The sequence below is a fragment of the Mobula hypostoma genome, chromosome 5, assembly GCF_963921235.1.
Source record: "Mobula hypostoma chromosome 5, sMobHyp1.1, whole genome shotgun sequence".
In the NCBI taxonomy this organism is placed as follows: domain Eukaryota; kingdom Metazoa; phylum Chordata; class Chondrichthyes; order Myliobatiformes; family Myliobatidae; genus Mobula; species Mobula hypostoma.
In genome coordinates this window covers 21,795,646-21,812,220 of record NC_086101.1, presented here as the reverse complement: position 1 = coordinate 21,812,220, position 16,575 = coordinate 21,795,646, and the positions used below count along the sequence as shown (strand labels likewise).

Sequence of the window (16,575 nt, the reverse complement as noted above, 5' to 3'; positions counted from 1 at the left end):
TGGTCTTGGGAGACAGGAACGCAGAACACAGAGCCGGGATCCCTCCTTGGGAACAGGACATAGGGCCAGGGCTCATACACAGAACACTGAGAGACAGATCTCCACTCAAGGTAGCGGCAACTGGCCGGATCTACGCAGCGGAGGCGAGAGCACAAAGACACTGTTCCCAACACAAGGTAGCAGCAAATGGCCGGACTTACCTAGCAAAGGCATGGACGCAGAGACAGTTCTCAACTCAAGGTAGTGGCAAACTGCCGGACCTACCTAGTGAAGGCATGGACACAGAGACAGTTCCCAACTCAAGGTAGCGGCAAATGGCCGGACCTACCTAGCAATGGCGAAGACACAAAGAGACAGTTCCCAACTCAAGGTAGCGGCAAACAGCCAGACCTACCTAGCAAAGGCGTGGACACCGAGACCGTTCCCAACTCAAAGTAGCGGCAAATGGCCGGACCTACCTAGTGAAGGCAAGGACACAAAGAGACAGTTCCTAACAACAAAAGACAGTTCCTTATCCAGACATAGCAAGGCTCTGGTCTTGCTCCGGCAGTAGAACTTGACAGCGAGAATAGGCGAGAACGCAGGCAACAGTAGCAGGCGAGGCTTCAGGAGAAGGTTGCAGGCAGAAGAGGAAGGAAAGGGAGCAGTCCAGCAAATGAAGCTGAACCCAGGAGCTATCTATGTAGCCAGCCCAAAATGAGAATCATGTGCCTCAATTAAGGCACAAACAGAACAAGGGAAAACCGGAAAACCTGCAATATGGATTGATGGACCGGACCGTGAACCGGAATGCGGACTTCACAGACAGAAGCGTGACAGTGCCAATCTTTGGGCACGACCAACAGTCACCTAACCACAGACTTTTCTCTACTTCAGTGACAATCCTGACTGGATGGCCTGGGACTCGCTTGGAATTCCTTTGGTTGTTCCACATGGCACAAAAGGCAGACAGAAGCACCAGCATTTGATGCCAGAGGGTCTCCTATCTTGGACTTTACTCTGTGACAGTCAATCCATGTGGACCCTATTGTCTACCTGCATTGGATTTTCTTTGTAGTTCTTCTCGTTCTACCTTGTTCTACCTCAATGCACCGTGTAATGATTTAATCTGTATAGACAGTATGCAGGTCACACTTTTCACTGCACCTCAGTACATGTGAGAAAAATAAACCAATTCCAATCCAATCACTCAACTCTCCCTCCTCTACACGAAAGCCTGGAGTGTCCAAGATAAATGAAAAAAATGCTACAGACACTCAAGCTGATCAGAAATATTCAACCAGTTTTTCTCTCCACAGATGTCACCTGACCTGCATTTTCCATTTTTATTTCAGAATTCCAGAAACTGCTGTGTTTATTTTTGAAATTCTGAGCTTACCAAACTGGTCCTCCTGTGACAACCCACTTCCTCCTGGCATCAGTCATGTAAACTACTAGGATGCTGGAGGGAAAGGTACAGGGTTCAGGAAGAGACAGATGATTCACCTTTACATTGAGAATCTTTTTAGTTACTAATGTTTCGAGTCCAGTTTTTTCCCATTTGAGAAGATGTATAAAATCTGAAGTAGAGTTTCCTTTTGGTTTAGGTAGGCTGGTGGTGCAGCGGTATCAGCAGTGGACTTCGAGGTAGATGGTCCCGAGTTTGAGTCCAGCCGGGACCAACCTGGGCAGCAGCAGTATCGGTGCAGAAAAGGGAACTGACAATCTACTTCCGTATCTTGCCACGAGAACCCTATGTCATGGTCCGGATCGGGGTCTCTTTAAATTTACTTTGTTTATGTTACGATCCGGACAGTTGACTCCCTGTTTCCCTTTGGTTCCCAGTTTTCCCGTGTCCCTCGGCCTTGGTGATTAGAGGCAATTTACTCTCGGCTGAACCGGTAGTTTATAGTCTCCGGCTTTCAGCTGTTCGGCGTGAGACTGTCTGCAAAGTAACCAAAGCTATGGCATGCCAATGTCATCTGGCTGGAGCAAGCCTAGTCTCTGCTCGAAGCGAATGCTGGTAATTTGCCTTTCCTCACCGGAGCAATCCTGTCAAGTTACCTCACCAAAGCAAGCCTGCAAAGTTTCCTCACCGAGGTGGGTCTGTCAGTTAACCCGCCGGAGGGAATCAAGAACTGCTGTCTACTGTTCCCGGGCTGAGTCGAGAGCTCGCCGCTACCCAGAGGCTCCAAGTCAAGTCCTGGCTCCGGGGGAATCCAAGTTCCGAGTCGAGTCCTGGCCCTGGCGGCATCCAAGGTCCAAGTCGAGTCCTGGCCCTGGCAGCATCCAAGTTCCGAGTCAAGTCCTGGCCTGGCGGTCTATGATTCCTGTCCTACCCCCCATCTGAATCCCTTCTCTGCCCCTCTCGCCTCTAGCCCTCGTCTGCAGCCTTCGCCTGCACTTCAGTCTAGTTCTATCGCCGGAGCTAGATAGGTACTGTCTGGTGTTCTTTCGTGTTGGTCTTGTCTTGTCCTCACCTCCGTGGGGTAAGTCAGGCCGTCTTGCCATTGCCACGCGGGGGGGTCATGTTTTGTCTTGTCTTGTCCTCGCCTCCGTGGGGTAAGTCAGGCCGTTGCCCCGCGTGGGGTCATGAGTCCTGTACCCAAGGAGGGGTCCTGACTCTCTGTTCTGCGTATCTGTTCATGGTTCCATGTACCTGCTCTCCCGAAACTGAGGCTCTGTGTTTCCATGTTCCTCCTCTCCCTAGCCCATGTCATGTCCATGCCTGGTTCTGGGGTCCGAGCCCGAGGCAAGACCCAGGCACTGGGTCCTTGCCCAGTCCCTGGCTCGGAGTCCCTACTATTGCCTCTTCATGTCTCCTCTAGTTCTGGGAGCCGATTCTGAGTCCAAGCCCAGACCCTTGGTCCCAGCCTAGTCGTAGTCCTGAGTACTTGTCCAGTTCGTTATTTCCTGCTCCTGCCTTGCTCTCCTGGAATCGAACAATAAACTCAATTTAATTAACCTCACAAGGTGTGTCTTGCATTTGGGTCCACCCTTGCTCCCAATGCCCCACCATTGTGACAGAATGCTCTCACCAAACATGGACCCAGCAGACACAAACACTGTTTTTCCAAACTCTTGTCAGCCTAAAGTCAAGGTGTTATTGTTCTGTTTTGCCTGCCGGCCAAAGCCCCCTCCACCCACCCGGGTCATCTATAATACAGGCAAATCTGTTGGTCACCTGGAGACTCCCATTGGGTGGAGGGGATACTGTCTTGGTCCGGATTGGGGTCTCTTTAAATTTACTTTGTTTATGTTACGATCCAGACAGTTGACTCACTGTTTCCCTTTGGTTCCCTGTTTTGCCGTGTCCCTCGGCCTTGGTGATTAGAGGCAATTTACTCTCGGTTGAACCAGTAGTTTATAGTCTCCGGTTTTCAGCTGTTCGGCGCGAGAGCGTCTGCAAAGTCACCAAAGGTATGGCGTGCCAATGTCATCTGGCCGGAGCAAGCCTAGTCTCTGCCTGAAGCGAGCGCCGGTAATTCGCCTTTCCTCACCGGAGCAACCCTGTCAAGTTACCTCACCAAAGCGAGCCTGCAAAGTTTCCTCACCGAGGTGGGTCCGTCAGTTAACCCGCCGGAGGGAATCAAGAACCGCTGTCTACTGTTCCCGGGCCGAGTCGAGAGCTCACCGCTACCCGGAGGCTCCAAGTCAAGTCCTGGATCCGGGGGCATCCAAGTACCGAGTCAAGTCCTGGTCCTGGCGGCATCCAAGTTCTGATTCAAGTCCTGGCCCTGGCAGCATCCAAGTTCTGATTCAAGTCCTGGCCTGGCGGTCTATGATTCCTGTCCTACCCCCCATCTGAATCCCTTCTCTGCCCCTCTCGCCTCTAGCCCTCGTCTGCAGCCTTCGCCTGCACTTCAGTCTAGTTCTATCGCCGGAGCTAGATAGGTACTGTCTGGTGTTCTTTCGTGTTGGTCTTGTCTTGTCCTCACCTCCGTGGGGTAAGTCAGGCCGTCTTGCCATTGCCACGCGGGGGGGTCATGTTTTGTCTTGTCTTGTCCTCGCCTCCGTGGGGTAAGTCAGGCCGTTGCCCCGCGTGGGGTCATGAGTCCTGTACCCAAGGAGGGGTCCTGACTCTCTGTTCTGCGTATCTGTTCATGGTTCCATGTACCTGCTCTCCCGAAACTGAGGCTCTGTGTTTCCATGTTCCTCCTCTCCCTAGCCCATGTCATGTCCATGCCTGGTTCTGGGGTCCGAGCCCGAGGCAAGACCCAGGCACTGGGTCCTTGCCCAGTCCCTGGCTCGGAGTCCCTACTATTGCCTCTTCATGTCTCCTCTAGTTCTGGGAGCCGATTCTGAGTCCAAGCCCAGACCCTTGGTCCCAGCCTAGTCGTAGTCCTGAGTACTTGTCCAGTTCGTTATTTCCTGCTCCTGCCTTGCTCTCCTGGAATCGAACAATAAACTCAATTTAATTAACCTCACAAGGTGTGTCTTGCATTTGGGTCCACCCTTGCTCCCAATGCCCCACCATTGTGACAGAATGCTCTCACCAAACATGGACCCAGCAGACACAAACACTGTTTTTCCAAACTCTTGTCAGCCTAAAGTCAAGGTGTTATTGTTCTGTTTTGCCTGCCGGCCAAAGCCCCCTCCACCCACCCGGGTCATCTATAATACAGGCAAATCTGTTGGTCACCTGGAGACTCCCATTGGGTGGAGGGGATACTGTCTTGGTCCGGATTGGGGTCTCTTTAAATTTACTTTGTTTATGTTACGATCCAGACAGTTGACTCACTGTTTCCCTTTGGTTCCCTGTTTTGCCGTGTCCCTCGGCCTTGGTGATTAGAGGCAATTTACTCTCGGTTGAACCAGTAGTTTATAGTCTCCGGTTTTCAGCTGTTCGGCGCGAGAGCGTCTGCAAAGTCACCAAAGGTATGGCGTGCCAATGTCATCTGGCCGGAGCAAGCCTAGTCTCTGCCTGAAGCGAGCGCCGGTAATTCGCCTTTCCTCACCGGAGCAACCCTGTCAAGTTACCTCACCAAAGCGAGCCTGCAAAGTTTCCTCACCGAGGTGGGTCCGTCAGTTAACCCGCCGGAGGGAATCAAGAACCGCTGTCTACTGTTCCCGGGCCGAGTCGAGAGCTCACCGCTACCCGGAGGCTCCAAGTCAAGTCCTGGATCCGGGGGCATCCAAGTACCGAGTCAAGTCCTGGTCCTGGCGGCATCCAAGTTCTGATTCAAGTCCTGGCCCTGGCAGCATCCAAGTTCTGATTCAAGTCCTGGCCCTGGCGGTCTGTGATTCCTGTCCTACACCCCTGTCTGAATCCCTTCTCCGCCCCTCTCACCTCTAGCCCTCGTCTGCAGCCCTCGCCTGCACTTTGGTCTAGTTCTATTGCCGGAGCTAAATAGGTACTGTCTGGTGTCCTTTCGTGTTGGTCTTGTCTTGTCCTCGCCTCCGTGGGGTAAGTCAGGCCGTCTTGCCATTGCCCCACCGGATGTCATGAGTCCCGACTCTGTTTTCTGTGTATGTGTTCATGGTTCCATGTACCTGCTCTCCCGAGACCGAGACTCTGTGTTCCCACGTTCCTCCTCTCCCTAGCCCATGTCATGCCCATGCCTGGTTCAGGGGTCCGAGCCCGAGGCAAGACCCAAGTACTGGGTCCTTGCCCAGTCCCTGGCTCGGAGTCCATACCATAGCCTCTTCATGTCTCCTCTAGTTCTGGGAGCCGGTTCCGAGTCCAAGCCCAGACCCTTGGTCCCAGCCTAGTCGTAGTCCTGAGTCGTTGTCCAGTTCGCTATTCCTGCTCCTGCCTTGCTCTCCTGGTATCGAACAATAAACTAAATTTAATTAACCTCACAAGGTGTGTCTTGCATTTGGGTTCACCCTTGCTCCCAATGCCTCCCATTGTGACACACTATGGACAACTAGGGTCGCCATGAATCGATGACGACTTGACAGCACTCAACAATAACAAGGATAAATACAAGGAAAAAGAAAATTGTATTTCCATAGCCCCTTTCTCCTCCTCAGTTTGCACCTCAGTGTTTCACACACAGTGAAGCCACTTTTAAAGTCCAGGTGATTATGGAAGAAATAGAACAGAACACAGAACAGTATAGTACACTATGGGCCCTTTAGCCCAGCATGTTTTGCCAACCTATATAAGACCAGTCAACAAACAATCTAACCCCTTCCTCTAATTTTCTCACATAATGGACTTAGAGAGGTGTTTTATAAATATGCCTGTTGTATCAGCCTCTCCTGGCAATGCATTCCTGCCACTGACCACTCTCTGTGTCCAGACAGACAACAGACATCTCCCCTAGACTTTCCACCATTCACCATAAACGGATGTCCTCAGATATTGGTCATTGTTGCCCCGGGGGATAAGGACTGGGATGTTGCTGTGCAGAAGGCTGCCCCTGGGAAAAAGGACTGGGATGTTGCTGTTCTCTGGGCCGCAGGTCCCCACAGAATGTAGTGTGGGTATCACAAGGTCTAACAGTGGTAATAACTGTTGACTAGGACACTGGAGTCAATATTGGCATTTGCTCCGAGATGGAGTTCAGTATTTGTACTCACTCACAATGCAGACAGGTCTCAGATGAGTAAATCAGCAGTTTGTCGGAGATTCCTTAGGAACGCGGGGAACTTAGCCAGATCCCAGACTTGAACTAACAACTTGCTTTCTGCAATAATGCCACTGGTCAACCAGCCACACACCAGACATTCTCTCTTCTTATAAGACATCAGAGCAGAAGTAGGTCATCTGATCCTTTGAGGCTGCTCCACCATTCAATAAGATCAGGACTGATCTGGCTGTAGATTCACAGCAGCCTATCTACCTTTTTCCCATGATAATTAATTCTCCTGACATGCAATAATCAAATCTAACTGTGACTAAAATACATTAATGAGGTAGCCCCTGCTGCTTCCCTGGGCAGAGAATTCCACAGATTCACGACTCTCTTAGAAAAGTAGTTTCTCCTCATCTCCATTGTGGATCCCCCTCGCCCCCACCAAAGTTAAGGTTTTATCCATTGTGTCTAGTCTCGCCCACCAGTGAAAACAACTTTCCTGCCTCTATTATCTACCCTAATTATAATTGTATTTGTTTCTTTAATCTCTCTCATTTTTCTAAATTCCAGACTGTTTCGGAGGACTCCTCCCTCCCGTGGGACAGAAGTTACAGAAGCCTGAAAGAATCTACCACCAGGCTCAGAGAGAGCTTTTATGCCACTGTTATAAAACTATTGACTGGTCCATATGATATCATGGATACCATGGACTCTTGAACTCATAATCTACCTCGTTATGACCCTGCACCCTATTGATTACCTGCACTGCAGTTTCTCTGTAATTGTGACACTTTATTCTACATTCTGTCAGTGTTCTACCTCTATGGACGGTGTAATGATCTGATCAGTATGAACAGTATGCAATACAGGTAAATTTTCACTGCATGAGGGTACATGTAGCAATAACTATTCAATTTTATTTCCACGTCTGCAGCTTCTCAGAGGTCACACAGGGTCAAAACAGGAAGTGCAACACTTACTCAGAATTGCAAGTGAAAGTTCCGAGTAGGGAAGAGAGGACCAAGATGGCTTCTGCACTCTTCGACCAGGAACTAATGTGTCCCGTCTGTCTGGAGGTGTTCACCAATCCGGTCTCTCTGGAGTGCGGACATCACTTTTGCGCAGCGTGCATCTCTCAGGTTTGGGAGAGGGTCTCGGGGAATGTCTCCTGCCCTCAGTGCCGGCAGGTGTTCGCCCAGAGGAACACCAGGCCCGCTCACATCCTGAGCAACGTCGCAGAGAAGGTCAGGCAGCTGAGGGTGGGGGCGGCCGAGCAGAAGGAGGAGTTTGTCTGCCAGGAGCACGACGAGAAGCTGAAACTGTTCTGTCAGGAGGAGCAGGAGATGATCTGCCTGGTGTGTGGCCTGTCTGCGCAGCACAAGATGCACAATGTCATCCCGATAAAGGAGGCAGCCCAGGGGCACAAGGTGCGAGATCACCCGCCTGAACTCACCGCCGTGTGGACAGGGAGAGGGGCAGGTGGGTAAGTGTTGAAAGTACAGGGAGACGGAGAAGGGAAACTTTAAGTGGGGTGAAGGGCCGGGAGGAAGGAGACAGAGCAGGAGATAAAGGAATGCCTGGTTTGTAAACAGGCAGGGTTGGAAGGAAAGGGACTAACAATGTTCAAGGTGGTAGGGATGTCCGAGGGTTCGAGGGTCTGGTCCATACTGCACCACTGGGTTATAAACGTGCAGGAGCAATGTGTGGTTAAGTGCCTTGCTCAGGGACACACCACGCTGCCTCATCTGAGGCTCGAACTTGTGACCTTCAGATCACTAGTCCAAAGCCTTAACCACTTGGCCATGAACCAACACAGTTGTTGGAGAAGGAAGCAAAAGACATTTCAAATGGGAAGAAATTCAGAGAACTTGGTAGTAGAAACTCAAGGGAAGGAAGAAGTCGTCACGGGTAAGGCCAGGGGAGGGGGCGCGGTGTGTCGGGGAGAGCAGGGTGCATGAGGGGGTGACGGGAAGGTTAGAGGCTGCAAGGGAGGGGAGATGGAATACAGCCAGGCATTGCTCTCCTCTCATTGTTGCCATTAGGAAGGAGGTACAAGAGCTTTAGTTCCCATCCATGTTAAGGATGAAAAAGTGTCGATAGCTTCATTCACCTTAACACTGAAATGATTCCACAACAATGAACTCATTTCCAAGGGCTCGACAATTCATGTATTCAATATTATTTACTTTTTTGTTATTTGCATGATTTGTCTTCTTTTACACATTGGTTGTTTGTCAGTCTTTGTTTTTTATAGCTTTTCATAAATTCATTTATGTCTTTATTTTCCTGTAAATGTAAGAAAATCAATCTCAAGGTAACAAATGATGATGTACAAACACTTTGATAATAAATTTACTTTGAACTTTATCGGGTAGAATTGGGAGGTGTGGAGGGGAGAGATCGAGGTGAGGCAGCCTACGATGGAGGACAGTTGCAGTAGAAGGAAGACAAGTAGGAGCAAACTGGAAACGACGAAACTGGAGGGAGGTGGGGGAGAAGGAGAATAAAGGAAGGGGAAGAATGGGGTTAAGACGAGGTTGAGGTGAAGAAGGGAACATTATAAATTGTTGTTTGAACTCGAGTCATAAATCCATGTAAATCTGTCACGGTGAACACCGGCAACAACTGAACCCAGGTGCGGAGGAACGACAGATTCCCATGCAGAGACAGAAACAGGAGTAAATACATCGGATTTCCAACAGGACACCAGTGACTTTACCAAGTGACGCCTCACTCGATAAACTAATTTTGACTGGCAAGGGTTTGCTGCATTCTGTGATTATTTAAAAAGGTCTGGGTTTTGAGAATGTCTCATCTTGTAGTCTATTGAGTTTTCACAGAGCTATAATGAACCACCAGCAGTTGTGCAGCACTTATGTTATACAAAGATAAAGTTACGATATTCTTCCTGAATTCATACACCCTGTATACAGAGAATCGTCTTCACTCTATTACAAAACTATCTTCCTTTTCTATTTGCACAACTTCAGCCTTTCAATGTACAATAATTATACAATGCAATTATTAGCATACATAAAATTAATATTACAGTAGCATGTGATATTATCCTCACCCATGGATGTATTTAAACATTTGATCCCCAATTCCAAAACTTATTCCAAGAGTCTGAGTCACGCAATGTCATTTGCTTCATCAACAACTCATCAGCATGTCTTAATAACTTGTATGATTAGTCCATTGATGGATTATCTCCTTTGCCTCCTGCACAACCTGTGTCCAATCTACATTCAAATAAGAAATCAGTGGCAATTCGGTAACAAAATAGACCCATGAGTATTGATTCATATCAGTGCATTAGATCTTGAAGTTTTCCTTCATTACTATGGCTCCTGCTAACTGAGGCAAATCTTGTCCTCCAGTAGTCAAATCCAAAGTCATGTTCCTAGGTGTAACATTATGACGTTCTAAGGACACTATTTCTATCCCTTGGTTTAACTCATTGTTGCTGGTGCTTTATAATATGTCTGTCCCTCCAATGTATATTGTAAGAAGAACTAATTAGTTTCAGGCAGGACATACAATACACAATCCTCATAAGTACTGAAACCACAATTCAGAAGTTTCTGTTTTGTCATTTCTTCTGGGCAAGCCCAGTGCTCTCCCCTCGAATTTATACAATTGTGTTTGAATTTATTTAAATCTTACATCCATCCCACGATGCGAAGGAGTAAAAATCTTTGCGTTATGACTCCATCGCGATATATAAACATATGAATTTATGTCTAATGACTTGTAGAAAGAAGCTGTCCTGGGAGTCTATTGGTCCTGGCTTTAATGTTGTGGTACTAGTTGCCAGACAGAAGCAGCTGAAACAGTTTATGGTTGGGGTGACTGGTGTCCCTGATGATCTAACAAGCCTTCTTTCTGCATCTGCTGCCGTAAATGCCCTCAGTGGAGTGAGGCTCACGTCCACAGATGCGCTGGGCTGTCCGTACCACTCTCTGCAGATTCCTGTAATCAAGTGCAGTTCCCGTACTAGGTGGTGATACAGCCTGTCAGGATGCTCTCACTGGTGCCACTGTAGAAGGTCTTGAGGATTTGGGGGTTCATAACGAACTTCTTCAGTCGCCTGAGACGGAAGGGATGCTATTTTGCTTTCTTTGCCACAAAGCCAGTGTATACAGTTCAGGTGAGATCTTCGGTGATGTGTACACCAAGGAACTTGAAACTACTCACCCTCTCAACGGCAGTCCCATTGACGTTAATCCTGTCTCCATTCCCCCTGTAATCCATGATCAGCTCTTTATTTTTGGACATTGAAGGAGAGCTTGTTATCTTGGCACCACTGTGTCAAGGCAGCTTTGTAGGCTCTTTCGTCACCGCTAGAAACAAGGCTGATCAAAGTCGTGTCATCTGTGAATTTGATCGGCAGTTGGAGTTTTGTGTGGCAGCACAGTAAGGAGAGTAGAGGAGGGGACTCAGGACTCAAGTCTGGGGGCACCTGCATTGAGGGTCAGAGGTGAGGGAGCCCATCCTTACCACCTATCGGTGATCCAATAGAAGTCTAGGATTCAGCTGCACAAGGTGGGGTGTAGGCCGAGGCCTCTGAGCTTCCTGTCAAGTCTGGAGGGAATTTTGATGTTGAATGACGAACGGCATTCCAGGATATCCAGGAATGGCATTCTAACGTATGCATTCCTCTTCTCCAGGTGAGTGAGGATGGTGTGTAGTGCTGTGGTTATGGTATCATTGATAGACTGGTTCCATCAGCAGGCGAATTGTCGGGACCTTTGATGACATCTTGGTAAACCTATCCCTATCCTGGGACCGTTCATAACAATAACATATGTTGGTGCGTTACTTAAGAATATCCAAGTACTCTCATGATATTTGCCCACATTGTGAACTCTTTTCAAAGAGTAAGTTAAATCATTCCCGTGTCAGAAAATTAAATACCACACCGACATAGAACTGTCCGTTACCATCATCACACATACTCTATTGGTTAGTGTAAGACTTCTAATATGACACAAGGGCACTTTTCCCCAACCCCTTGTTTTAGTTGCTGATCCGATACCCAATTTTGTACTTGATGTGCATTAAGTGGTACCACTGAAGGCAAGCAACCAACTAGTATACATTGCACAGATCTCAGCTTTATGCGTTCCCTTCGATATGAGGTCTATGTGGTCAATTCTCAGATTTGTGGCATCTTGAAGGGGCTTCAGGAATTCAAGTGAATCCGGGGTTACCTGTGATGTACTCCAAACTAATCTGATTAGTTTATTACTGATCCCGATAATTTTCTTCAGTAATATCCCACATTTTCTGCCGAAGGGGCAATATCTGGTTTCCTAACTCTGCTATAGCTGAAGTATTGACCATTGCAAACCTTGATGCATAACGTATTTCCACTAATTCCAATAATCCTCTCTTTTTCTATTTTTGACTGACTTAATCTCACTCCTCCTTAGTTGTCTCCCAAGAAAATCAGTAAATAGCTATCTTGTTGTAGACAAGCACCATTCAAACACCATTATTTCCTTTGATTAAAAATTACCTGCATATGCTGGTACCCTGACACCAAAGTGACAACTTCCCCTGTATCTTCTAACACTAACCCTCCCCCTTAGTGTTACACTGGATCTCACTAGATTTGGACTCTGGTGTAATTCCAGCTACTTGAAGTTGCAGGTAGTCAATTTTACATTATTCTCATCATATTGAATTAAACCTGTAACACACTAGGTAGTTTCTGCTCTTATTTGGAGTTTCAAGTTTCAATCATAAATCATTTTAAGGCCATATTTTCTGTCTGTCTTCTATCCCATCCAATCCAGGCTCCTAATTGTCTTTGGACTCAATCCATCCATCTTTTCTCCTCCACCTAATTTTGTTTCCAGACAGGGAGGCAGGAACCAACAGGTTTTTATTTTCCTTTTCTTTACAAAACTCCCCTGATTCTCAGAATGTGAGAACGAAAGATTATTCCTCCTTGGTCAACTCTGCTGCAATTTACTTGGAACAGCTGTTCCAATCTCAAATCTTCCAAATCAGGATTACCATGTACATTGATTGTCAGGTTTCCAATATTGGGACCATCGTGTACATCAGTTCTTACTTTTTCATCCTTAACATGGATGGGACCTAAAGCTCTTGTACCTCCTTCCTAATGGCAACAATGAGAGGAGAGCAATGCCTGGCTGTATTCCATCTCCCCTCCCTTGCAGCCTCTAACCTGCCCGTCACCCCCTCATGCACCCTGCTCTTCCCGCCACACTGCGCCCCCTCCCCTGGCCTTACCCGTGACGTCTTCTTCCTTCCCTTGAGTTTCTACTACCAAGTTCTCTGAATTTCTTCCCTTTCAAAATGTCTTTTGCTTTCTTCTCCAACAACTGTGTTGGCGCCTGGCCAAGTGGTTAAGGCAACACATATAAAAATTGCTGGTGAACGCAGCAGGCCATGCAGCATCTCTAGGAAGAGGCACAATTGACGTTTCAGGCCGAGACCCTTCGTCAGGACTAAGTGGTTAAGGCTTTGGACTAGTGATCTGAAGGTTGCGAGTTCGAGCCTCAGCTACGGCAGCGTGGTGTGTCCCTGAGCAAGGCATTTAACCACACATCGCTCCTGCATGTTTATAGCCCAGTGGTGCAGTATGGACCAGACCCTTGAACCCTTAGACACCCCTCCCACCTCGAATGTTGTTATTCCATTTCCTTCCAACCCTGGCTGCGTTTACAAACCAGGCATTCCTTTATCGCCTGCTCTGTCTCCTTCCTCCTGGCCCTCCTCCACCCCGTTTAAAGTTTCCCTTCTCCGTCTCCCTGTACTTTCAGCACTTACCCACCCGCCCCTCTCCCCGACCGCACGGCGGTGAGTTCAGGCGGGCGATCACGCACCTTGTGCCCCTGGGCTGCCTCCTTTATCGGGATGACATTGTGCATCTTGTGCTGCGCAGACAGGCCACACACCAGGCAGATCATCTCCTGCTCCTCCTGACAGAACAGTTTCAGCTTCTTGTCGTGCTCCCGGCAGACAAACTCCTCCTTCTGCTCGGCCGCCCCCACCCTCAGCTGCCTGACCTGCTCCGCGACATTGCTCAGGATGTGAGCGGGCCTGGTGTTCCTCTGGGCGAACACCTGCCGGCACTGAGGGCAGGAGACATCCCCCGAGACCCTCTCCCAAACCTGAGAGATGCACGTTGCGCAGAAGTGACGGGTATAGATGAGATCCCTCTTAAGAAAGATAGAGAGGCAGGAAAGTTGTTTTCACTGGTGGGTGAGACAAGAATCAGGGGATATAGCCATAAGATTGGTGGGGGGACAGATTCAGGATGCAGATGAGGAGAAGCTACTTTTCTAAGAATCTGTGGAATTCTCTGCTCAGGAAAGCAATAGGGACCACTTCATTAAATGTATTTTAGTCACAGTTAGATTCGATAACTCCATGTCTGGAGAATTAATCGTCATGAGGAAAAGGTAGATAGGTGGGTCTGAGTCTACGGCCAGATCAGCCCTGATTTTATTTAATGGTGGAGCGGCCTCAAAGGGCCAGATGGCCTACTTCTGCTCTGATGTTTTATGAGAAGAGAGAATGTCTGGCGTGTGGCTGGTTGACCAGTGGTATTATCGCAGAAAGCAAGTTGTTAGTTCAATTCTGGTCTCCGGCAAAGATCCTTGCATTCCCAAGAATCACCTACAAATGGCTGATTTACTAATATGGGTGGGTACAAAGTACTGGACTCCCTGTCGGTGGAAATTCAGGCATTGACCCCTGTGACCTGGCTGAAACATTTACTTATTTACTGTCAGACCTGGTCATACCCACACTGCATTCTGTGGGATCTTGCTGCCCGGTGGCTGCCCGTCTTCTGCACAACAAATCTCAGTCCTTTATCCCAGGGTCAGCAATGACAAGTATCAGAGGCCATCCATTTATGGTGAATGGTGGAAAGTCTAGGGGAGATGTCTGTTGTCTATACACAGCGAGTGGTTGGTGGCTGGAATGCATTGCCAGAAGAGGCTGATACAATAAGGGGATTCATAAAACACTTCAATAAATCCATTGATGTGAGAAAATTAGAGGGAGGGGTTAGATTATTTGTGTACTCGGTTTGTCTAGGTTAGCACAACATGGCGGGCTGAAAGGCCAATGCTGTACAATACTGTTCTGTGTTCTGTTCTATTTCTTCCTTAAACATCTGGATCTTAAAACTAGCTTCACTGAGAGGCAAGCTGAGGAGGGGAAAGGGCCTATGAAAATGCAGTCTTGTATTTAGACCATAAGACAGGAGCAGAAATAGGCCGTCTGGCTCATCGAGTCTGCTCCACCATTCAATCATGGCTGATCCTTTTTTCTTTTCCTCCTCAACCCCAGTTCCCGGTCTTCTCCCTGTAACCTTTGATGCCATGTCCAATCAAGAACCTAGCAATCTCTGCCTTAAGTACACCCAATGACCTGGCCTCCACAGTTGCATGTGGCAACAAATCCCACAAATTCAGCACTCTTTCACTGAAGAAATCTTTCTGCATCTCTGTTTTGAAAGGATGACCCTCTCTCTTGAGTCTGTGACCTCTCATCCTAGACTCTTCCACCATGGGTAATACCCTTTCCACTTCTACTCTGTGTAGGCCTTTCAACATTCGAAAGGTTTCAATGAGATTGCCCCTCATCCTTCTGAATTCCAGCGAGTACAGACCCAGAACCATCAAACGTTCCTCATATAACCCTTTCATTCCTGGAATCATCCTTGTGAACCTCCTCTGGACCCTCTCCAATGCCAGCACATCTTTTCTAAGATGAGGGGCCCAAAACTGTTCTCAATACTCAAGGTGAGGCCTCACCAGTGCCTTATAAACCCAGAGAGTGTTGAGTCGGTGGAATTCTCTGCCCATGGAAGCAGCACGGGCTACCTTATTAAATAAATATTTAAGACAGCCAGACTAATGTTTGCGTAGCGAGAAAATTCAGCTGATCAGCTACGACTCCGTCGATCAAGAAAACAACTTTATTCACCAGATACATTTACGTATATTAGGAATTTGCTGTGATGTGTTGGTCAGGATGTGACATGCAACAGAAAAGCAGCAACAATATAGAATTATGTAAACAGTAAAGTTATAAGTTAAATACATATAAGAAAGTGTGCATTAAATGCATAAATGCCAGCTTGTTAAAATTTAAACAAGATGTTAAAAAGCGCTTGAACTCTTTACAGTGCAGTGCATTTATGGGGGTAATATAGTAGTCATAGGAGGCGTGGTGGATCACTAGGATGGTTGATCAGATTAACTGGACGAGTTGGGGGGAGGAACTTTTAACATGGTGTGAACGGTGTATGCATGGTGGGCGGTGTCCAGAATGATTTTTCTTTTTTCTCGACACGTGCAAATACAGCAGTACAGGACTGAGAGGCCAAATGGTCTATACTTGTTCTTAATCAACAATAATGGTATCAGCAGGTTTGGATTGTGGCCTCCATGTAAAAATACCCTCCCGTTTCTCTTGAATTCCTCGGCTGGTTTATTATTTTGAGCCTGCGGTGACGGGCTTTGTGTCCTCATGTAAGGTCACGGCTGGAAACGTCGTCTCTTTGCTCTTTTCCATAGATGCTGTCTGGCCCGCTGAGTTCCTCCAGCATTTTGTGTGTGTGCTGCCGAGGGCTTGGTTGGTCATATTCCATACAGTCACCGGGTGGCAGTATTGTACCTACTGTTGATCCTGAGAAGGCTGCACACGTGGAACTGATATTGTCACATGTACTGAGATAGAGAGAAAAGGTTGCCTTGAATATTGTTCAGACAGGTGAAATATTACACCGTGTATAGAGGTAAAACAATAATAGAATACAGATTAAAGTTACAGAGTTAACATTTAGAGAGAAAGTGCAGTGCGGGTAAACAATAAGGTGCAAGGTCCTAGCGAGTTAGATTGTGATTTATAACCGTGGTATAGAAGCTGTCCGTGATCCTGGCGGTAGGTACTTTCAGGCTTTTGTATCTTCTGTCCCTTGGGAGGGAGGAGTCCTGTGGAACTCGCTGTAAGTTAGAAGAATGGCAGAGGTCTTATAAATACATACTATTTTGAGTAGGATAGAGGCAGGAAGGTTGCT

General features: G+C 47.7%; 1 pseudogene; it reads right to left on the bottom strand.

The window, feature by feature from the left end:
- The window catches only part of LOC134347286 (zinc finger protein RFP-like), a 62,200-nt pseudogene extending 46,173 nt beyond the window's left edge, over positions 1-16,027 (bottom strand).
- Between the last annotated feature and the right edge of the window lie 548 nt (positions 16,028-16,575).